Below are 24,073 nucleotides of genomic sequence, written 5' to 3' on the forward strand. Positions count from 1 at the left end.
CCAAGTTTCTGTGGATAGGTCTGTTGTGAACCTGATCTGTCTTCCCTTGTTGATTAAGGACTTTTTTCCCTTGCTGCTTTTATAATTCTAAGAAACTAATTTGTGGAGTTCCTGGGTAGGTCAGGGGTTGTGGGTTAAGCGTCTGACTTCGGCTCAGGTCATAATCTTATGGTTCTTGAGTTTGAGACCCATGTAGGGCTCTCTGCTGGCCCTGAGTCTGAAGCTTGCTTCAAATCCTGTCTCCCTATCTCTCTTCTCCTTCCCTATGCACACTGTGCACACTTTCTCTATCTCTCAAAAATAAATAAACATTTAAAAACTAAACTGAAATGAAATGAATAAATAAAATAAAATAAAATAAAATAAAATAAAATAAAATAAACTGATTTGGAAAAGTTTCAAAGAATTTCACACCTCACCACCATGTGGCTCCTGCTGCAATGGGTCACAGTGATGACATACTGCATGTTCTGACATAGGTAGTAGTTCTCAATAGGCCATGTGCTCCCCTTATGTCACATTACCTATTACAGACCAGTGAATTCTTAGAGATGAAAAATAACAAAAATTCCAGGACACAGTGTATTTTGATAACATACAACATCATAAATTGTTCTGAAGAAGGTCTGAAAATACTCTTTTAATGCAAGCCTGAATCTTCAAGCACATAAAATACATTTCTTATGCACAATTCAGCATAACTGGAAAAAATACCCATCACCAATCCGTGATATACATTTTTTTTCCTGATACACATTTTTAATGAGACCCAAAATCTTTGTTCAAGCTTTCATACAAGGGCTTCTGCATTTCAGTGGCCATTCATTTTCTGTATCCTTTTTTTGTCACCTGCAGGTGTATCAGAATCTGTAGAATATTTGATAGGGACATGATACCCATGATGCTATCTGCCTCATTCACAACCAGCATCCCATGCACCTCAGCCCACTATATGCTGTCCAGGATATTTCTCCAGATTACTGTAACTACCAATAAAAATGAAGTACTGTGAGAAGTGCTAAATGGCCTGGGACACTGTTATATCTAGGTTAGTGTAAGTTTTTTTTTTTTTTTTGTTTTTTGGTTTTTTTTTTTAGCAGCAAGGTTAATTACATCAGATTTGGAGCAAATATCTACACCTTTCCCTTACTCATGCAATATAGACAAGCCTGATACTTGGTTTTCTACACAGATGTTCAAGTCTCTAGTGAAGGGAGTGTCCGGGTGGATGAAGGTGATGTTGTGGTGTGTCCCAAGTGCAAGAGCATCTGGGTCCTGCTTCACAAAGGCAGGCTTTGGTATATCAGACATGCAAACCTGAGGAATTTGAGAATCCATTTGTGGGTAAGCATAGGAAGAGCATTCCCACTTAGAGGATCAACAACTTGCAATGTGTGGATTTTCATTTTTAATCAACAAATATACAGCATGAAAGAGGCTTGCATCTGGAGCTGTATTCACTGAAGGTCAATGTTTCTTGTAAATAAACTCCCTCCATGTTTCCATTTCATGTTCCTCTAATTCATAAGTGTGTACCATGAATGACAGATAGTATCTATGTAGTGGATTTATGAAATCTAGTTGTTAGCATTCCTACAAGACTTTGTTCTGAATTCTCCCACATTTGCACTGCTGGAAAACCATTGGCTTCTAAGGCAAAGATGGCCTTTCTAACTTATGTAGTATGAGAGACCACAAACTTTGAACTGGTTGGACTGATGTGGTGACACTTGTGTGACCTCATGAAGTGCCTGGAAACCCACTTTCTGAGTCTTGCGACTCTTTTTCCAACTAGAATTTCTCCAGCGTGCCTGATTCCTGGTCCTGGGGCTGCAGAATGAGGAGGTGGAGGTCAGGGATGATCAGTTCATCTTTGGTGGTGCTCCTCCTGCCTCAGGGGTGGGGAGACCAGGGTGCAGGGGGGATGCTCAGTGGGCACTCCTGTGCAGGTGGAGCTGGAGACATGGGAGTGTGCATGGGGAAAGAAGTGGGAATGCTGGGGCGGGGGAGTGGGGGTGCAAGGATAAGGTGAAGGGGATGTGGGGGTATAAGGAGAAGTGAGGGATGCCAGAGAGGGACTGTGGGCACATGGGTGCATGGGGGAACCCAACCAGGCCATGGGTGAGGTGTGACCAATGGAACATGAGGGTGTGCAGAGAGGAGTGGAGCTATGCTGGAGAGGGAATATGGGTGTGTGGAGGTGTAGATAAGGGAATTGGGAGGGTGGGAAGGAAGGAGTGGGGGAAGAGTAGGGGTGATGGGAAGGGGAGACTTGGGATCCAATGGGGCAGTGCAAGTGGGGAATGCAGAGTTGTGAGGGTGCAGGGGGAGGAGGTGGGAGTGGGACTGTGAGGGAAATGGGGGTGATACCCAGGGAATGTGGGCTCAGCGGTGTCTGGAACAGTGTGAGGGTGGAGGCAGGGTGCATGGGGTGCTGGTATTCATGTTTATTAAGGTGGAGAGGCATATGAACCAGGCGCTTGTCAGCCCCTCCACAAAGAAAGAAATCCAGCAGTTCTCCCCCCATTTGTGGGAGTTCTAGCAATGGATCTTTTGCCTTCTGGTTTCTCTTTTCAAATGCAGCTCCTTATCTGTGTCCCAGGGCAGACAAATCTGTTACAGTCCCATAGAACTATCACTCCACACCATGGTTTGTAGGCTGGAAATGGGGTCCCCTGTCTCTGTCTCTCTTGCCTCTGTCTGTGCTGTCTACCTTTCCTTGTACAGAATATATATGGAGGGCCCTCACCTCCTCTTCAGGAGGAAATTCTCTATAAATAGATGTAAATGTGTTGTGTCCATGGAGGTGAGTTTACCTCCTCACCTTTAGTTAGGTGAGTTAGGTCCCTATCTTGGAACCCCGACTCACTTCATAAACTTGCTCAAGTTATTTCACTTTTCAGAGTCCCAGTTTCCTGTCTGTGAAACAGACTTTTTTTTTTTGTTTTTTGAGGATCCAATAGGATTACATATCTAAGGTGACTGGCACACAGTAGGTATTTATTATATGTTTCTTCTTCCTCTTGTCCAACACAGTGATTTCCAAAACAAATGACCCTTGTTTTTGCAGACACAAAATGCTCCTCCCACCCTTGATGTCTGAAATTTCTGAGTAGAGTTTGAGAAGACCCACCCTCTTCCTGGCCTTCGCACCTCACAGGTCACTTTGGCAACTTTACCCGTGCCAATTGCTTGCTTTCTGTCAATCTAATCACCTGAGATGTGAAAGTGACTGACTTCAGCCTCCTCTATCAATCCTCCTTCTTTTGAGGAAGCTAACTTCAGAATCCATCAAGGTTCATGAATAATTTAGCATCCAAGAGAAATACTAAGAGTTGGACCTTCCCAAGGGTTTTAGAACCCCACTGCTAATAGTTTGATTTTTGGAGAAAATGTCAATAGAGGACCTATGTATGTTTTAGAAGTTGAGTACTAAAGGTTTAACAAAGCTATAATATGGGTTATGAGCATCACACCCTGAAGAGAATTTCCATCAAATCTGGGAGCAGGAGTCAGATGTGAAATGGACATGAACAAAAGGGCATATTTGTTAAGTGTCCACAGTGTAAGCTTCACTGGATCAAGGAATTGATATAGAACTTTTCTGTTAACCTTCTAACAATTTTACAAAGTGGCCATTTCTTGTTTATCCCTGTTTTATAGATGAGGAAAATGACATTGTTTGGGCTTCACTTAACATATAGAGGTGATATAGCATGATGCATAGTAGGAGGCTATAGAGTCTACTGAGCCTGGGTTCACATCATAGCTCCACTGCCTTCTAGCTATGTGACACTGAATGAATTATTGAACCTCTCTGATTCTCAGTCGTGTCATCTACAACATGGAGAAAGCAATGCTTACCTCATAAATTTGCTTGAAGATTAAAATGACATAACAAACCTAAAATCCTTAGCAGTGTTTTTAGCACATGGTAAGCACTCAAGAAGTTCTGTCTATTTTTATTTTTACTAATATGGATGTTATTGCCACAAATTGTGGGCTATATACATGCTTTCATGAAATCTAAATCCTTCTGGATTCAAAATGGGAAGAAATAGAATCATAACCATATCTAAACGAAAGCTGCTCACATTCTTTCCTTCAAGATTCTTACAATGAATGCATTATGGAGCTAGAAGGCATTATGTTAAGTGAGACACGTCAATCAGAGAAAAACAAATACCATATGATTACACTCATAGGTGGAATTTAGGAAACAAAACAGATGATCATATGGGAAGGGGGGGAAGAGGAGAGAGGGAAACAAATCACTAGAGACTCTTCATTATAGAGAACCAACTGAGGGTTGATGGATGGAGATGGGTGGGAGATAAGCTAGATGGGTGATGGGCACTAAGGACAGCACTTGTGATGAGGACTTGGTATTGTATGTAAGTGTTGAATCACTAAATTATATTCCTGAAACCAATATTGCAATGCATTTTGGCTAAGTAAAATTTAAATTAAAAAAAAGAAAAATATTCTTGACTTTATTTATTAATGCCAGACATGGTTCTGGGCACTGGAAAAACAGAATAAATAAGATAATTCCCTTTAGGGGATTATAGGCCAGAAGAGTAAGGTAAATTCTCTTATTTGCCCCCAAGTTTTCACCTTTCTTTCCTGGACATGGCCCTCCCCGTGGACCACATTTACTTTTCTTTTCAAATGGGTTTGGCTATATGACTTGCTTTTGTCAATGGGATGTGAATGGCATTGTTACAAACAGAAACTTTAAGGATCCAGAGTTTGGAGCCAAGCTTTGCCACAAAGTGGTTGTGAGGTCGTAGGTCAGAAATGGTCTATTCATAAATAGCTGTGTGTAGACACTGCTTCCATTTTTCTATCAGAATGGAACTCACCTCAGCAGCTGGCCTTGAGTTCTAGAGGAGCCAATGTATGTGAAAAATGTTGACTAAGATGGGCAGGTTGTACTTTCTAAGAGCCATGGAGACCCCTGCTCACCCTTTGGAGAATGCAGTTAGTAGTGTGGTGCAGTGGTAACTATGATCATGAGCTGTGCATCACAAACACCAGGAAACTCTTCTTTTGCATTCCAACACAACTATTTATTTAAAGCTGGTAGACACCTTGAATGTCATGACACTCCCACTCTAGGATCTGACACACACAACAGCCCAGCTTCCCTTCTATGTCTTCCTGGGATAGTAATGTGTGGTGACCTCTCTCCTTTGAAAATGTGGCACGGAAGGCAAAAATTCCAAGGAAGCACTGAATTTGGAAAAAGAATCTTTGAAGCTCAAAGACCTAACCTGCCCCTGACATCTCCACCTCCAATGTGGAAGACCTCTCCTTGGACTGGAGGAGCTCAGCCTATGACTTCTCTGCTCTCAGGGGCTGGGACTCCTCCTTTTGTATCAGCCCCCTCCTCCTCCTGTTGGGCCATGTCCAGGGAGCCCTCTGGCATTGTCTTTCAGTCTTGTCCTTCAGGTATGTGAATTTAAAAAGCAGATTTTTCATACTTTGATGTGCTTTCACACACACTGTGAGGGAATTCTTCAGCTGAGACTTTTTTGGAGAGTTATTTATTACTGTCCCTGTCTCCCTGCCTGTGTTAAAAGCCATTTGTATAAATTTGGGCTTTCAATCAATTCTCTCAAAGCTGTTTCTATGACTTTCATTCCTAAGGACAGCTTCTGAGCTGCAGGCCTTTCTCTGGTCCTTAGTCATGGAAGCCTTTTTTCCCTCAGGAGAGAACTCCCCAAATGATAAAGGCTCCCCAAGTGGTGTGTTACCAGGACATCAGGCTGAAGTTGGCCTCAGACCTGTAGGTCATAGATCCATCAGAACCTGGGCACAGTGACCCAGTGTTGGCACTGTACTCTGAATGGCTGCAAGCAACCAGGTCTTGGCATCCAGCCATGAATCACTGACATGTGAGAGGGAACAACCTCTACCTTCCTTACCACCCTGAAAGAGCGGATCTAGGCCGGCTGACTCCATTTTGTTCTGTGTCCTCCATCTTGAGTGACTATGTCCCCAACCTGGCCCCCTTTCCGGGAAAACCGCAGAAAGAAATTCCCGCTCAAACCTCAGACCATGCCTCCTCCCCTTGAATAACTTCCCGCTCACCCATTCAAACTTCCTGTTCAAACCATGCCCGGCAACCTGCGCAATGGGACTCTGACCCTTCCCCAGCCAATCGGCTAAGGCCACGACCATCACCCCACCAACTGTCCCTGGATCCCTATAAAACCTTTGTGCTTTTGAAACTCACTCTCTCTCTGGCATCTCACTGCTGCATCGGTGCAGGTAGGGGATTGAGCTCAAGCTAGCTTGAATAAAGGCTCTTTGCTTTTGCATCAGACTCAGCTCCCTGGTGGTCTTTGGGGGTCACGAATTCTGGGCATAACACACCGCACACCTGACTCTGCTGGAAGGGGAATTTTTATCTGGGAAGTAGCTTCAAATTCCTCATGTCTGTGTACAGATGCCCCACTTTTCTGGGTTTTGGTTGTTCTTCCTTCTCTGTGTCCTGACTTTTCATGTTTCTTACAGAGTCACTGAATGTCTTAGGGTAGAAGGGGCCCTGGGACCAGTTTGTCCCTTTATGGCAATGGTGGGACCACTTGGGGGACAAGAACCTGGTCATGGCCAGGGTTGGCAAGAGGCAGTGGGAGGTTTCTAAGGCCCCTGTCCTCACTGCTTACAACTTCTGGGCTCACATTCTTGGAAGGCAGCATTGGGTGGGATGGTTGGGGACTCCTACAGCCAGCTCCCTGGACCAGGCAGTGACGCTGAATTGCACAAGCTGAGGAGGTCTCTGGGAATAGCAAGATAAAGCCTGGGGCTGGATTCTAACTATGCATGTTGGTGGGTCTTAGAGGGTGACATAGGGGTAGGCAGTTGACCTTGTTGTGTGGAGGTCTGCAGGGGCACGGAGGTACAGGGGTCCTTCTGTGTGCACTGGAAGTTTCCCTTTGCTGAACAGGGAGTCTGGTGTGGAAACTGTGGAATTAAAGAAGGAAGGTGGGCTGGTGTCCATGGCTCTCTGAGGGCAGGTTGGGGACTGCCCCTTGCTGCATTTGCGGTCAGGAGCCATTGGCAGGGGGAAGGGGAGGGGAGTGGAATCCTATGGGTGCCTGGATTTTATAAAGTCCTGACCCTCCTAACATAACCACAGCACCCTGTATGCAAACACCAGGCTCCTCTCAGTACAGTCTCACGCTTATCTCCGTCCAATCACCAGGTGGCTTTCAGTGCCAGATGGCCTACAGGGTCAATCACCAGATAGCTATCCACTCACCTCAGTTTGTGGATAATCAGCAGACGACTCTCACTGTGGGCTTTCTTCTGTGCCCAACCACCAGGCAGCTTACATCATTGCCTCACACAAGTGGCCAATCAGAAAGCAGCTCTCACTGCAGTCTCCCTCCTGTGTCCCATCACCAAGCTGCCCTCAGCATGGTCTCGCTCATGTGACCAATAACCAGAGGGCTCTCAGCATGGTCCCTCTTATGTGTCCAATCCCCACGTGTCTCTCAGCATGGTCCCTCTCATGTGTTCAGGTGGCTCTCAGCAAAGACTAGCTCATGTGTCCAATCAACAGGTGACTGTCATCACGGTCCCTCTGTTCATTGACCAATCACAAGGTGGCTCCCAGCTTATTCAGGCTTGCATGTCCAATCACCAGGCAGCTCTCACCCCCACTCTCCTGCCCTCATCCTCCGTGGGGCATCTTGGATCCCTCTGTGGAGGGACCAGCAGATGCACATCCTCTCTCAGGGCAGGGCCTTGCTCCTTGTGGTCGACTTCCTGTCCCAGGTGAGAAACTGGAGGGGGGAAAGTGACGTGAGGCTCACAGGGAAAGATGTCCTTGTATCTGGAAACAAAATATCAAGGAGCCAGCAATATTACCAAGAAGTCATAAGAATTCTAATCAACCTTAGTTTATTCATTCATGAAATTAAATTTTGCACTTAAAATTTTTAAATTAGATCTGGAACGTTTTACCCAGTTAAGTTTTGACATTAAAATTAACAGAAACCGGGAGAGGAGGGAAGATGGCGGCGTAGGAGGACGCTGGGCTCACCGCGCATCCTGCTGATCACTTAGATTCCACCTACACCTGCCTAAATAACCCAGAAAGCCACCAGAGGATTAGCAGAATGGAGTCTCCGGAGCCAAGCGCAGACGAGAGGCCCACGGAAGAGGGTAGGAAGGGCAGCGAGGCAGTGCATGCTCCACGGACTGGCAGGAGGGAGCCCGGGTGGAGGGGTGACTCACAGGCCAAGCAGAGCCCCCGAGTCTGGCTTGCAAAAGTGGAGGGGCCGGAAGGATGGAGTGTGTTCCCACAGCAAGCGCGACTTAGCATCTGGGAGGTCATAAGTTAACAGCTCTGCTCAGAAAGCGGGAAGCCTAGAGGACAAAGGGAGGGAGAGCTGCCGGACGACAGAGCTCAGTTTGGTGGGGAACAAAGGCGCTCGCCAGCGCCATCTCCCACGCCCATCCCCCAGCCAAAATCCCAAAGGGAACCAGTTCCTGCCAGGGATCTTGCTTGCTCTGCGCAAACACCCAACTTTGCGCTTCTGCGGAGCCAAACCTCCGGCAGCGGATCTGACTCCCTCCCGCTGCCACAGGGCCCCTCCTGAAGTGGATCACCTAAGGAGAAGAAAGCTAAGCCTACCCCTCCTGCCCCTGTGCACCTTGCCTACCCACCCCAGCTAATACGCCAGATCCCCAGCATCACAAGCCTGGCAGTGTGCAAGCAGCCCAGACGGGCCACGCCAAACCCACAGTGAATCCTGCCCCTAGGAGAGGGGAAGAGAAGGCACACACCAGTCTGACTGTGGCCCCAGCGGTGGGCTGGGGGCAGACATCAGGTCGGACTGCGGCCCCAACCACCAACTCCAGTTATACACCACAGCACAGGAGAAGTGCCCTGCAGGTCCTCACGACACCAGGGACTATCCAAAATGACCAAACGGAAGAATTCCCCTCAGAAGAATCTCCAGGAAATAACAACAGCTAATGAACTGATCAAAAAGGATTTAAATAATATAACAGAAAGTGAATTTAGAATAATAGTCATAAAATTAATCGCTGGGCTTGAAAACAATATACAGGACAGCAGAGAATCTCTTGCTACAGAGATCAAGGGACTAAGGAACAGTCACAAGGAGCTGAAAAGCGCTTTAAATGAAATGCAAAACAAAATGGAAATGACGGCAGCTCGGCTTGAAGAGGCAGAGGAGAGAATAGGTGAACTAGAAGATAAAGTTATGGAAAAAGAGGAAGCTGAGAGAAAGAGAGATAAAAAAATCCAGGAGTATGAGGGGAAAATTAGAGAACTAAGTGATACACTAAAAAGAAATAATATATGCATAATTGGTATCCCAGAGGAGGAAGAGAGAGGGAAAGGTGCTGAAGGGGTATTTGAAGAAATTATAGCTGAACTTCCCTGAACTGGGGAAGGAAAAAGACACTGAAATCCAAGAGGCACAGAGAACTCCCTTCACCCGTAACTTGAATCGATCTTCTGCATGACATATCATAGTGACACTGGCAAAATACAAGGATAAAGAGAAAATTCTGAAAGCAGCAAGGGATAAACGTGCCCTCACATGTAAAGGGAGACCTATAAGACTCGTGACTGATCTCTCTTTTGAAACTTGGCAGGCCAGAAAGAATTGGCACGATATCTTCAGTGTGCTAAACAGAAAAAATATGCAGCCGAGAATCCTTTATCCAGCGTCTGTCATTTAGAATAGAAGGAGAGATAAAGGTCTTCCCAAAGACCAAAGAGGGTGGGTGATGGGTATTGAGGAGGGCACCTTTTGGGATGAGCACTGGGTGTTGTATGGAAACCAATTTGACAATAAATTTCATATATAAAAAAAATTAACAGAAATCTGTTCTCTAGAATCTTTTTCATGCAACTCCTTGAGAATGAAGCATTTTTGCAGGAACACTTTTATGAAAGGTTCTGAGTCAAAGAATAATTGTGAATTGTAAACGACTTAACATTGGTGTGGTTAAAGGTTTGATTAGAGTTAATTACAGGTCAATTGAAGAAATTTGGTTACTGCAAATATTTTTAAGACAGTAACTAGAATTACAGGTGTTAACAATACATGAGGATGTATTATATCTCTAAGAATTGCATACAGTTTCTGGGATGTTGTTATTAATAGCACTTATCCACATAAATAAAATCTAGGAAGGATTAGAGTCACCTGTTTTACGATACTTCCTGTATAATTTAACATGATTAAATAGCCTAATTAAGTTGAATATCTCCGTTTTTATAGGAGAAAGAATAAATTCATTTTGATCTTAACCAGCTTGACCACACACTAAAATTTGTTCTGAAAGATTCCTTTTCCACAACACTTCTACAATGTTTTTAAATTCAGATTTTTCCTAAGTTTTCCCTCTTTAAATAATCACCCTCACTTTAGGAAACAATTGCTTTTTTTCTTTTCTTCAACATACAATGATTTCCTTTGCTTTTCTTTAACTAAAGCATTCATTCTACTTTTCTGCAAGGAGAGATGCCTTCTTTATTCATTCTAGTAGCTTCAACCGGATATAGAATTTTTAACCCTTAATTCCTAACAGAACTAAGTGGTAAGCAATTATGAACTATGGGCTGCACCACCATCTGTTCGAAGGGAAATTTTTTGAATATATTTCCTGAATCCTAGAAACGTGTGCTTCTTCAGTACAATCTTTCATTAAAGCACAAGACATGTTTACTAAGAGACCCAAATTTATCTTTAGTTTCTCTGTATTGATGAAGCCAAAAGTAGGTAAACCTGTCTTCAATATTGAAAGTTTCATTATTTCATGCTATTGGAAATGATCCAGATATGCAGTAGATAATTTAACTTAAGCCTTAAATTCTCTCTAATTGAAGATTTCAGGTTACCAAAAAGATTTGAGGAAACTATATAAAAATTGTTCCTATAAATTCTGGTGTGATGTCAGAGTGAAGTGGACACAGTGGGCCTGGAGGTGAGTGAGGTTGTGGCCACTGCTGAGGGGTGAGATGGCTCTGGGTCAACGTGGAGGTCCTGGGAAACAGCTGGATGAAAATGCAGGTGCCCATGTTCCATCCTATCACAGGGAATGACGCACTCTGGAGGTGGGGAACATGCTTTCATGTGCTGCTGATGGGATACAAGGGCTGAGACATGCTGGCAAGGATCTAGTGGGTGAACAGGCCACAGCATTGAGTGAGGCTAAGTCACACCAGGCTCCTTTGCTTACCTGCAGGGGACTCTGGGGACTCACATCACCTGACACTATTCCTCAAGGTGTAGGTGGACACTGATGTGGAGACTGCTGTGCAAGAGGAAGTGAGGTGTCAGGTGAACACTGGCACCTGCAGACCTGGAGGTCCCCTGGAGCTAATTTCCCACCGCTCACCTGCCCCTCCTTGGTGAGGCCAGGACCACCCACAGCCTGCCATTCTCCCTGCTGTGACACCTTAGCAGAAGGTGAATCTATATGTCCTCAGGGCTGAGTCTGCTGATGCAACATCCCAGACATGCCTGGGGAACTGGTGGTCTTGGTCTGCTGTGTGTCCAGGCAGAGACAAGTAGGGAGGTGGGCAGGGCAGTCTTTCCTCTTCACTGTTAGACTTTGAGTGTCAACAATCAACTGTGGGTCGAAGGCCACCATCTGTGCCAGCATCACAGTTGTCCCTGCATCCTAAAGAACACAAATTCCATGTGATCTCAATGTTGTGTGTCCCCTAGACGAGACCCAGGGAGTTCTTGGGAACCAGAGCATCGGGTAATCAGATCTCCTGGACTCTTTCTCAGAAGGTTTTTTCCTGGTCATAAAGTGACAATTCAACAAATCAGGAGGTTTCACTGCTGCTGCCAAGATCATTTACATTAATGACTTGTTCCTTTTGGAAATGTAAATGGAAGCCTGGTGCACAAAATTACTATTTTACAAAGACAACAGAGTGAGGAAGGAAACCAGGAACAAGGAATCCATCTAATTCTGACTCATCAGCAGGCCACCTGCTCCTCCTGCCCACTGCACCTGAACGATGACCCCAGGTGAAATTTTTGTTCTTCAAGGTGTCAGGAGAAAGGGACTGGGTTTTCATTTAGCAGTTCATTCTGAGGACCTCTGTCCAAGGAGATCGGGTGCCTCGTGTCAGCAGCACACAACTGACTGTGAGGAAGAGACAAGGCCTCAAGCTAAGGATCCCAAATTCATGGTGCTCTTGCATGCTTCTCCTCCTCATGCATGCTTGGTCGTGGTGGGTTTTGGACTCTGAAAGCCCAGATCTATTAGTGCCCAGGGGTATCCATGGGTTCCCTTGAGCCCTGGTAGTGGCCAGACCCCTTTCATCCTGAGGGTGGGGGCTCCATGCTGGGGGACAGATTGAGACCTATCACCATACCCCATATCCAAATCCTATATCCTGAAATTTCCTGTGGCCCCTCCCTGACTGCACAGGGTGGGGACTCCAGGTTCTGGTGCTGATGCTGACAGTGCTGGAAGTCCCACAGGGTCCAGTCTGGGTCTGTTAGTAGATATGTAGGTGGAGGAGTGCTGGGGGCTGAGGGGCCAACCTGGCTCTGGGTGAGACTCTGATATTGGCTCTCAGTACAGCTGAGATCCCTTTCTCCCAGTAGAGGATTCAACAGAGGCCAGAGGCTGCAGTCCATTACTCACTACATGAGCAGTGCTCTTCACAGGAAGATCTTCACCCACAGCTGGCACAGACACCTGGCTTCAGCCCCACTAAGGCTGAAAAGTCACAAGGCATTCAAGGCTTTCCCTAAATGATTATGTGGTTGAAGAAACATGGGAGCAGAGATGATGACAGGGGAAATTTAACTTACAAGATAAAGGGCACTAGAGTAGTTAAAATAGCTACCTGTTCATTACCCAAGGTGAGAAGCCAGTTAACCTGCCATTCCACCCACCTTTGTCCAAGCTCTTGTTATGCCCAGTGGCTTGTGCTGAAGGAAGCGGAAAGCCTGGGAGGTGGGGAGATGCCAGTTCATGGACTGTCCTGTCCTGTATGGATACAGAGACATCTCCAGCCTCATCCTGTGTCTGCAGTGTCCTCACAGCTGTCCTGGCTGGAAAAACTGCTTCCCCATTGATCTGCAAGTCCACCTGCAAAACAAGCCAGAGGCTGTACCCTGTATGGTCACCATCCGATTCTGGAGAGTTCTGGGAAGAAGTTACTCTTGCGTCCTCCAAGGCCAGCTAGCCAGAGGCTCAGGGAGCCCTCGGGGTGACCTACATGGCAGGCACTTTAGCTCCTGAACCACTAAGTGTCCTTAGTGAGCTAACTATGCAGAGTAGTCCATGCAGCAGGCTGCAGAGGCCCAGGATGCATGAGCTGGAGGTTGAACACTGAGCCCAAAGAGGGACACGAGGGCACCAGTGGTCACCTCATCCCACCTGCTGCGCTGAGGAGTATGGATTGAGACGTGGCCATGAGCAGTGCATATTTGATGTCTGTGTGAAACACTCAGAGTCTGAAATGTGCCCAACATGTGTGGTCCTGGGTCTCTCACAGTTGTGAATTACTCCCCAACCCCATACCATGGTCCTGTCCTGAAGCTCTATCTGCCCAGGTCTCATGTCCATTTGGATTTAATGCATGCTTTTCCCAATAACAAATCAGGCACACTCCGGGTTCAGGGCAGTACCTTATCCTGTTCATCAGGACAATGGTTTTAGGCACAGACACTTAATAAAGATTTGGGTGTCAGTGTGGACCTGGGATGAACAGCTACTGTCCAGATAAAACTCTATATCTCATAGAACTAGATTGAGTTAGACTGTATATTTCAACATGACTCTTTCTAAAGAGCAAGGCATTAATTAGTGAAAAATACCTACTGAACACTGACCAGATTGTGGGGTTCAGTTCCTGTTCTCCTGGAGGTAATGTTCTGGGAGAAAGAACACAGTGAAGTGAGCCACTTGCAATGACTCCTGGGGCCAGCGTGTTAGCTCAGGGGTAGGACAGAGGGTGCTGTGTGATGGGCTAGTTTGTGGAGGGATACCTTCTCTGAGGGTTCCTGAGGGAACCCCAGTGAGTGCTGGCACATGGAGATGGGGAGGAACACTTCAGCAGAGATAACTAGTGATAGGGGGTGACTGCAGTTCTGGTGGGGTCTATTATGTAGGGTAGAATGAGGAACCTGGGTCCTGGAATCCACAGGAAAGTCTGAGCAAGGACAGGTAGGATACACGGAATTTGCTCAGCTTTCACTTAGGCTCCCTCATGGAGAAAAGCTGCCCAGGTAGACAGGAGCAAAGCCAGGGAGGTGTGTACAGGAAGATCGTCCACCAGGATGCTTTGGTTTGGGGCATGACCAGGTAGGAGAATGAGGCCATTTGATGAAGAGGAGTTGGGGTTACCATCAATATGGATTTGTATAGCAATACCCCACATTGTGTTCTTCATTTTCACAGCAGAAAGCAGGGGTCTATGAGTCTTCTACAAGTTGTGGTGCAACCATGCTCCTCCTTCAGGTTCACTGTCCTGGGACACCCTCACAACCCTGTTTCTGGTGTGTCTAACTGGGCATCACTTCAACTGCGTCTGGATCAGCCCCTCCATCCCTCCACCCTGCTGTGCAGTCCTCCCACTGCTGCCACACTGAGGAGGGCAGCATGAAGAAGCTGAACTCATGTTCACCTTTCCCAGGTGGAATTGAACTGTCTGACTTTGAGAAGTGGTTGAAGACATCACTTCCATTTCAGGAATCCCACTCTTTGCAGGAAAGGTTCAGGGTTAATTTTGGCCAAAAAAAAATCCCAAAGATATGTTTTACTTAGCTTAGAATGAATGGACTCCCTAATCTTTGGATCAGACTGATGGTCTGTAGGGGGATGTGTTCTGGTAGAGACAGACTTGGATTGAAATGAATGGTACACACAGTGGGAGGTACAAGGATATTTTCATCTTAATTGGGATGATCTGAAAATTTAACTTATTCCAGCCACTCTGTGTCACGTGGGTTCTCCAGTGCACATGTAGAGGCTGGATTTGTTTAAACATAGCAAGAGTTAACCACTAGGAAGAAAGAACTTGGGGTTTGGAGACCAGAGATGGTTGGACCTGGGCTGGGAATGGTCCTGGGTGTATGCCTTAAGGGGGAACTCCTGTAGACCCCTAGTCCTGTAGTCAATGGTGAGAGGTCCACATCCCCTAGCTGGTGCCAACGTAGATGTCAGAGGACCACACACCTGCTTCAGGTTCATGCAGAGAGAGGAAGAGACTGGTCTTTAGGCATCCAGGTGAGCTGACCAACAGGCTATTCTCCTTTTGTGACTCCACGGTGGTGTTGGTGATGAAGGCAAAGGTCATTCCCAAGCAGGCATTTGGGGAGGGTGGGTAGAAAGGAGTGTGTCCCATCTCACTCAAGTCAGCACACCTGCTCAGGGCTCACCCCCACTCCTGACCTGATCTCTATCGGCAGGTCCTGGGGGATGGTACCCAGGCTGAGGACACTTGAAGGAGGGGTCACCTTGCTTTTAATTTTGACAAAGCCCAATGTCAATACCAACTGTCCCAGTAAAGTCCATCCTTTTCTTTTTTTATTTTATTTTTTATATTTATTTATTTATTTATAAGTCCATCCTTTTCTATTTCTTTCAGTGTAAACTAAACTTCTCAAATGTTCTCAACACACAGAACACACTTCCAACCTCCCCACTGGCTCCTGAAAGCAGCAGTCCTCTTACCATATCAGGCACCATCCGTCTTAGAAATGCCAGTCTCTTTCCTCCCAAGTCCCCCTAAAGTTTACCTTTTTCCAAAGAACCAGGTTATTCTTGGATATTCTCAGTTTTTTCCAAGGAGCACACTGCCTTGAGCTTCACCCAGGTACAATTGGCACTATGCTCTCCCCCATCTCAGCTGTAGCCACAGGCAGGCTCCAGTCCATTGGAACACATAAGGCACTTGATCTCCCACACAGTCCCTAAATGTAAAAGGGACCATCTCCAGGAAGAAGCTGTACCTCAAATCTGACTTTCCTATTTCCTTCTATCCCATTAATGACAGATTATCAGCTCTGCCTTTTAGAAGTGGCCACACTCTTCCATATCCATAGACAGCCTCCAGTTTCCCAGAAGCACCTGTTCCCTCCTTCCCCTTCTCTACCTTGCTGTGTCCAGCCACCCCTCCACCTGGAGCCGCCAGTAGGAATCCATATGTCTTCCCCAATCCCTGCAGTTCTTTTGTGGTTCAGAACGGAGTCAACATTCACGTGACTCCCTCAAGTTTCTCCCTGCTTCCATAACCCTACAGGATCTCACCAGAGGGAGGGTATGGTTCCATGTCTCCTATCTCCACCTGCTTCCCTGAATGTCTTGTCATATTTGATCTTAGAAGGGTTCCATCAGACAGGAACCTATAGTCAGGAAATACCTGCTGTAGTGGCCGGAGTTTGGAGACTTCACATCAGGATCCAACCTCAAGTTTAGCAACCATCTGTCTGGGAGGTCTCAGGCTAGAAATGTTTTATGCTGAAATACTTGTATACAGACATACTGCTTATCCTTTCCTTTCTGTTAGAATGGTGTTAAACTAAGCAGTTGGATGTGGATTCTAGAAGTCAATGTATTGGGAAATGTTGATGGAGACAGGCAGGTTGTGCCCAGTGTCAGCTCTCTGTAGTTCACTGACACTTTTTCAGATCCATGGAGACCCCTGCACATGATCAGGACAATGTGATTACTCATAAGACACATTAGTAACTGCAAGCCAAAATGCACATCAGTATCACCCAGGGATTGTTTTTCTTAAATTAATTATTCTGAAATGATAATTTAACATTATTTATTTAATCCTCATATAAATTTTATTTATTTATTTATTTATTTTTATTTTTTTTTCCTGAAATTTATTGACAAATTGGTTTCCATACAACACCCAGTGCTCATCCCAAAAGGTGCCCTCCTCAATACCCATCACCCACCCTCTCCTCCCTCCCACCCCCCATCAACCCTCAGTTTGTTCTCAGTTTTTAACAGTCTCTTATGCTTTGGCTCTCTCCCATTCTAACCTCTTTTTTTTTTTTTTTTCCTTCCCCTCCCCCATGGGTTCCTGTTAAGTTTCTCAGGATCCACATAAGAGTGAAACCATATGGTATCTGTCTTTCTCTGTATGGCTTATTTCACTTAGCATCACACTCTCCAGTTCCATCCACGTTGCTACAAAAGGCCATATTTCATTTTTTCTCATTGCTACGTAGAATTCCATTGTGTATATAAACCACAATTTCTTTATCCATTCATCAGTTGATGGACATTTAGGCTCTTTCCATAATTTGGCTATTGTTGAGAGTGCTGCTATGAACATTGGGGTACAAGTGGCCCTATGCATCAGTGCTCCTGTATCCTTTGGATAAATTCCTAGCAGTGCTATTGCTGGGTCATAGGGTAGGTCTATTTTTAATTTTCTGAGGAACCTCCACACTGCTTTCCAGAGCGGCTGCACCAATTTGCATTCCCACCAACAGTGCAAGAGGGTTCCCATTTCTCCACATCCTCTCCAGCATCTATAGTCTCCTGATTTGTTCATTTTGGCCACTCTGACTGGCGTGAGGTGATACCTGAGTGTGGTTTTGATTTGTATTTCCCTGATAAGGAGCGACGCTGAACATCTTTTCATGTGCCTGTTGGCCATCCGGATGTCTTCTTTAGAGAAGTGTCTATTCATGTTTTCTGCCCATTTCTTCACTGGGTTATTTGTTTTTTGGGTGTGGAGTTTGGTGAGCTCTTTATAGATTTTGGATACTAGCCCTTTGTCCGATATGTCATTTGCGAATATCTTTTCCCATTCCGTTGGTTGCCTTTTAGTTTTGTTGGTTGTTTCCTTTGCTGTGCAGAAGCTTTTTATCTTCATAAGGTCCCAGTAATTCACTTTTGCTTTTAATTCCCTTGCCTTTGGGGATGTGTCGAGTAAGAGATTGCTACGGCTGAGGTCAGAGAGGTCTTTTCCTGCTTTCTCCTCTAGGGATTTGATGGTTTCCTGTCTCACATTTAGGTCCTTTATCCATTTTGAGTTTATTTTTGTGAATGGTGTGAGAAAGTGGTCTAGTTTCAACCTTCTGCATGTTGCTGTCCAGTTCTCCCAGCACCATTTGTTAAAGAGGCTGTCTTTTTTCCATTGGATGTTCTTTCCTGCTTTGTCAAAGATGAGTTGGCCATACGTTTGTGGGTCTAGTTCTGGGGTTTCTATTCTATTCCATTGGTCTATGTGTCTGTTTTTGTGCCAATACCATGATGTCTTGATGATGACAGCTTTGTAGTAGAGGCTAAAGTCTGGGATTGTGATGCCTCCTGCTTCGGTCTTCTTCTTCAAAATTCCTTTGGCTATTCGGGGCCTTTTGTGGTTCCATATGAATTTTAGGATTGCTTGTTCTAGTTTCGAGAAGAATGCTGGTGCAATTTTGATTGGGATTGCATTGAATGTGTAGATAGCTTTGGGTAGTATTGACATTTTGACAATATTTATTTTTCCAATCCATGAGCAGGGAATGTCTTTCCATTTCTTTAAATCTTCTTCCATTTCCTTCATAAGCTTTCTATAGTTTTCAGCATACAGATCCTTTACATCTTTGGTTAGATTTATTCCTAGGTATTTTATGCTTCTTGGTGCAATTGTGAATGGGATCAGCTTCTTTATTTGTCTTTCTGTTGCTTCATTGTTAGTGTATAAGAATGCAACTGATTTCTGTACATTGATTTTGTATCCTGCAACTTTGCTGAATTCCTGTATCAGTTCTAGCAGACTTTTGGTGGAGTCTATCGGATTTTCCATGTATAATATCATGTCATCTGCAAAAAGCGAAAGCTTGACTTCATCTTTGCCAATTTTGATGCCTTTGATTTCCTTTTGTTGTCTGATTGCTGATGCTAGAACTTCCAGCACTATGTTAAACAGCAGCGGTGAGAGTGGGCATCCCTGTCGTGTTCCTGATCTCAGGGAAAAAGCTTTCAGTTTTTCCCCGTTGAGGATGATGTTAGCTGTGGGCTTTTCATAAATGGCTTTTATGATCTTTAAGTATGTTCCTTCTATCCCGACTTTCTCAAGGATTTTTATTAATAAAGGGTGCTGGATTATGTCGAAGGCCTTTTCTGCATCGATTGACAGGATCATATGGCTCTTCTCTCTTTTTTTGTTAATGTGATGTATCACGTTGATTGATTTGCGAATGTTGAACCAGCCCTGCATCCCAGGAATGAATCCCACTTGATCATGGTGAATAATTCTTTTTATATGCCGTTGAATTCGATTTGCTAGTATCTTATTGAGAATTTTTGCATCCATATTCATCAGGGATATTGGCCTGTAGTTCTCTTTTTTTACTGGGTCTCTGTCTGGTTTAGGAATCAAAGTAATACTGGCTTCATAGAATGAGTCTGGGAGTTTTCCTTCCCTTTCTATTTCTTGGAATAGCTTGAGAAGGATAGGTATTATCTCTGCTTTAAACGTCTGGTAGAACTCCCCTGGGAAGCCATCTGGTCCTGGACTCTTATTTGTTGGGAGATTTTTGATAACCGATTCAATTTCTTTGCTGGTTATGGGTCTGTTCAAGCTTTCTATTTCCTCCTGATTGAGTTTTGGAAGAGTGTGGGTGTTCAGGAATTTGTCCATTTCTTCCAGGTTGTCCAATTTGTTGGCATATAAGTTTTCATAGTATTCCCTGATAATTGTTTGTATCTCTGAGGGATTGGTTGTAATAATTCCATTTTCATTCATGATTTTATCTATTTGGGTCATCTCCCTTTTCTTTTTGAGAAGCCTGGCTAGAGGTTTGTCAATTTTGTTTATTTTTTCAAAAAACCAACTCTTGGTTTCGTTGATCTGCTCTACAGTTTTTTTAGTTTCTATATTGTTTATTTCTGCTCTGATCTTTATTATTTCTCTTCTTCTGCTGGGCTTAGGCTGCCTTTGCTGTTCTGCTTCTAGTTCCTTTAGGTGTGCTGTTAGATTTTGTATTTGGGATTTTTCTTGTTTCTTGAGATAGGCCTAGACTGCAATGTATTTTCCTCTCAGGACTGCCTTTGCTGCGTCCCAAAGCGTTTGGATTGTTGTATTTTCAAATTCGTTTGTTTCCATATATTTTTTAATTTCTTCTCTAATTGCCTGGTTGACCCACTCATTCGTTAGTAGGGTGTTCTTTAACCTCCATGCTTTTGGAGGTTTTCCAGACTTTTTTCTGTGGTTGATTTCAAGCTTCATAGCATTGTGGTCTGAAAGTATGCATGGTATAATTTCAATTCTTGTAAACTTATGAAGGGCTGTTTTGTGACCCAGTATATGATCTATCTTGGAGAATGTTCCATGTGCACTCGAGAAGAAAGTATATTCTGTTGCTTTGGGATGCAGAGTTCTAAATATATCTGTCAAGTCCATCTGATCCAATGTCTCATTCAGGGCCCTTGTTTCTTTATTGACCGTGTGTCTAGATGATCTATCCATTTCTGTAAGTGGTGTATTAAAGTCCCCTGCAATTACCACATTCTTATCAATAAGGTTGCTTATGTTTATGAGTAATTGTTTTATATATTTGGGGGCTCCGGTATTCGGTGCATAGACATTTATAATTGTTAGCTCTTCCTGATGGATAGACCCTGTAACTATTATATAATGTCCTTCTTCATCTCTTGTTACAGCCTTTAATTTAAAGTCTAGTTTGTCTGATATAAGTATGGCTACTCCAGCTTTCTTTTGGCTTCCAGTCGCATGATAAATAGTTCTCCATCCCCTCACTCTCAATCTGAAGGTGTCCTCAGGTCTAAAATGAGTCTCTTGTAGACAGCAAATAGATGGGTCTTGTTTTTTTATCCATTCTGATACCCAATGTCTTTTGGTTGGCGCATTTAATCCATTTACATTCAGTGTTATTATAGAAAGATACGGGTTTAGAGTCATTGTGATGTCTGTATGTTTTATGCTTATAGTGATGTCTCTGGGACTTTGTCTCACAGGGTCCCCCTTAGGATCTCTTGTAGGGCTGGTTTAGTGGTGACAAATTCCTTCAGTTTTTGTTTGTTTGGGAAGACCTTTATCTCTCCTTCTATTCTAAATGACAGGCTTGCTGGATAAAGGATTCTTGGCTGCATATTTTTTCTGTCTAGCACACTGAAAATCTCGTGCCAATTCTTTCTGGCCTGCCAAGTTTCAAAAGAGAGATCAGTCACGAGTCTTATAGGTCTCCCTTTATATGTGAGGGCACGTTTACCCCTTGCTGCTTTCAGAATTTGCTCTTTATCCTTGTATTTTGCCAGTTTCACTATGATATGTCGTGCAGAAGATCGATTCAAGTTATGTCTGAAGGGAGTTCTCTGTGCCTCTTGGATTTCAATGCCTTTTTCCTTCCCCAGTTCAGGGAAGTTCTCAGCTATTATTTCTTCAAGTACCCCTTCAGCACCTTTCCCTCTCTCTTCCTCCTCTGGGATACCAATTATGCGTATATTATTTCTTTTTAGTGTATCACTTAATTCTCTAATTTTCCCCTCATACTCCTGGATTTTTTTATCTCTCTTTTTCTCAGCTTCCTCTTTTTCCATAACTTTATCTTCTAGTTCACCTATTCTCTCCTCTGCCTCTTCAAGCCGAGCTGTGGTGGTTTCCATTTTGTTATACATTTCGTTTAAAGCGTTTTTCAGCTCCTCGTGACTGTTCCTTAGTCCCTTGATCTCTGTAGCAAGAGATTCTCTGCTGTCCTGTATACTGTTTTCAAGCCCAGCGATTAATTTTATGACCATTATTCTAAATTCACTTTCTGTTATATTATTTAAATCCTTTTTGATCAGCTCATTAGCTGTTGTTATTTCCTGGAGATTCTTCTGAGGGGAGTTCTTCCGCTTGGTCATTTTGGGTAGTCCCTGGCGTGGTGAGGACCTGCAGGGCACTTCTCCTGTGCTGTGGTGTATAACTGGAGTTGGTGGGCGGGGCCTCAGTCAGACCTGATGTCTGCCCCCAGCCCACCGCTGGGGCCACAGTCAGACTGGTGTGTGCCTTCTCTTCCCCTCTCCTAGGGGTGGATTCACTGTGAGGTGGTGTGGCTCGTCTGGGCTACTTGCACCGTGCCAGGCTTGTGATGCTGGGGATCTGGCGTATTAGCTGGGGTGGGTAGGCAAGGTGCTCGGGGGCAGGAGGGGCAGGCTTAGATCGCTTCTCCTTAGGTGATCCACTTCAGGAGGGGCCCTGTGGTAGTGGGAGGGAGTCAGATCCGCTGCCGGAGGTTTGGCTCCGCAGAAGCGCAGAGTTGGGTGTTTGCGAGGAGCGAGCAAGTTCCCTGGCAGGAACCGGTTCCCTTTGGGATTTCGGCTGGGGGATGGGCGGGGGAAATGGCGCTGGCGAGCGCCTTTGTTCCCCACCAAACTGAGCTCTGTTGTCAGGGGGCTCAGCAGCTCTCCCTCCCTTTGTCCTCCAGCCTTCCCTCTTTCCGAGCAGAGCTGTTAATTTATGACCTCCCAGACGCTAAGTCGCGCTTGCTGTCGGAACACAGTCCGCCCGGCCCCTCCGCTTTTGCAAGCCAGACTCGGGGGCTCTGCTTGGCCGGCGAGCCGCCCCTCCACCCCGGCTCCCTCCCGCCAGTCCGTGGAGCGCGCACCGCCTCGCTGTCCTTCCTACCCTCTTCCGTGGGCCTCTCGTCTGCGTTTGGCTCTGGCGACTCTGTTCTGCTAATCCTCTGGCGGTTTTCTGGGTTATTTAGGCAGGTGTAGATGGAATCTAAGTGATCAGCAGGACGTGCGGTGAGCCCAGCGTCCTCCTAAGCCGCCATCTTGCCGCAACTCCCCCTCATATAAATTTTAAAGTCATGTCACTCCTCCACTCCTGGAGATGATCACACTTTTCCCACCTCCCCTTTTATATTTTCTAGAGTGCATGGGTGAAGAAACATTAGTCTACTGTGCTCAGGGCCTGAGTCTACTCTGCAAATTTCTCCAAACCCTACCCCCTGCCCCCCGCCTGATGTCTGGATATGAGTTTTTGGGTTTTTTTTTTTTGAAATACAACATTTAATTTTATTTAATCTATAGCTTTTAGCCAATAAAATAGAAATTATGATTTTGTTTTTTTCTATTTTTTGACAGTACATTTTATTTATTTATTTATTTATTTATTTATTTATAATTTATTATGAGATTGGTTTCAATACAACACCCAGTGCTCATCCAAAAGGTGCCCTCCTCGATGCCCATCAACCAATTTCCCATATTCCCCAACTCCTATCATCCCTCAGTTTTTTCTCAGTATTTAAGTATCTTATGGTTTGCCTCCCTCCCTCTCTGTAACTTTTTTCCCCCTTCTCCTCCCCCCTGGTCTTCTGTTAAGTTTCTCAGGATCTACATATGAGTGAAAACATATGGTAACTGTCTTTCTCTGCCTGACTTATTACACTTAGCATATTACCCTCCAGTTCCATCCACGTTGCTACAAATTGGCCAGATTTCATTTGTTCTCATTGCCAAGTAGTATTCAATTGTATATATAAACCACATCTTTACCATTCATCAGTTGATGGACATATAGACATATAGACTCTTTCCATAATTAGGCTGTTTCCATAATTAGGCATTGGGATACCAGTGCCCCTATGCATCAGAACTCCTATATATCTTGGATAAATTCCTAGCCGTGCTATTGCTGAGTCATAGGCTGGACCTATTTTTAATTTTTTTGAGGAACCTCCACACTGTTTTCCAGAGCGGCTGCACCAGTTTTCATTCCCACCAACAGTGCAAGAGGGTTCACATTTCTCCACATCCTCTCCAGCATCCATAGTCTCCTTATTTGTTAACTTTACCCACTCTGACATGTGTGAGCGAGTATCTCAGTGTGGTTTTGAATTGTATTTCCCTGATGAGGAGTAATGTTGAGCATCTTTTCATGTGTCTGTTTGCCATCTGGATGTCTTCTTTAGAGAAGTGTCTATTCATGTCTTTTGCCCATTTCTTCATTAGATTATTTGTTTTTCAGGTGTGGAGTTTGGTGAGTTTTAAAGATTTTGGATACTAGCTGTTTATCTGATATGTCATTTGCAAATATCTTTTCCCATTCAGTCAGTTGCCTTATAGTTTTGTTGATTGT

The 24,073-nt window shown here is 44.7% G+C and overlaps 1 pseudogene; it reads right to left on the reverse strand.

The window, feature by feature from the left end:
* Window positions 1–822: 822 nt before the first annotated feature.
* LOC125164067 (5'-AMP-activated protein kinase subunit gamma-2-like) lies at window positions 823–13,593 on the reverse strand (annotated as a pseudogene).
* Window positions 13,594–24,073: the final 10,480 nt, after the last annotated feature.

Source organism: Prionailurus viverrinus, chromosome A1 (assembly GCF_022837055.1).
Source record: "Prionailurus viverrinus isolate Anna chromosome A1, UM_Priviv_1.0, whole genome shotgun sequence".
NCBI classification, from domain to species: Eukaryota; Metazoa; Chordata; class Mammalia; order Carnivora; family Felidae; genus Prionailurus; species Prionailurus viverrinus.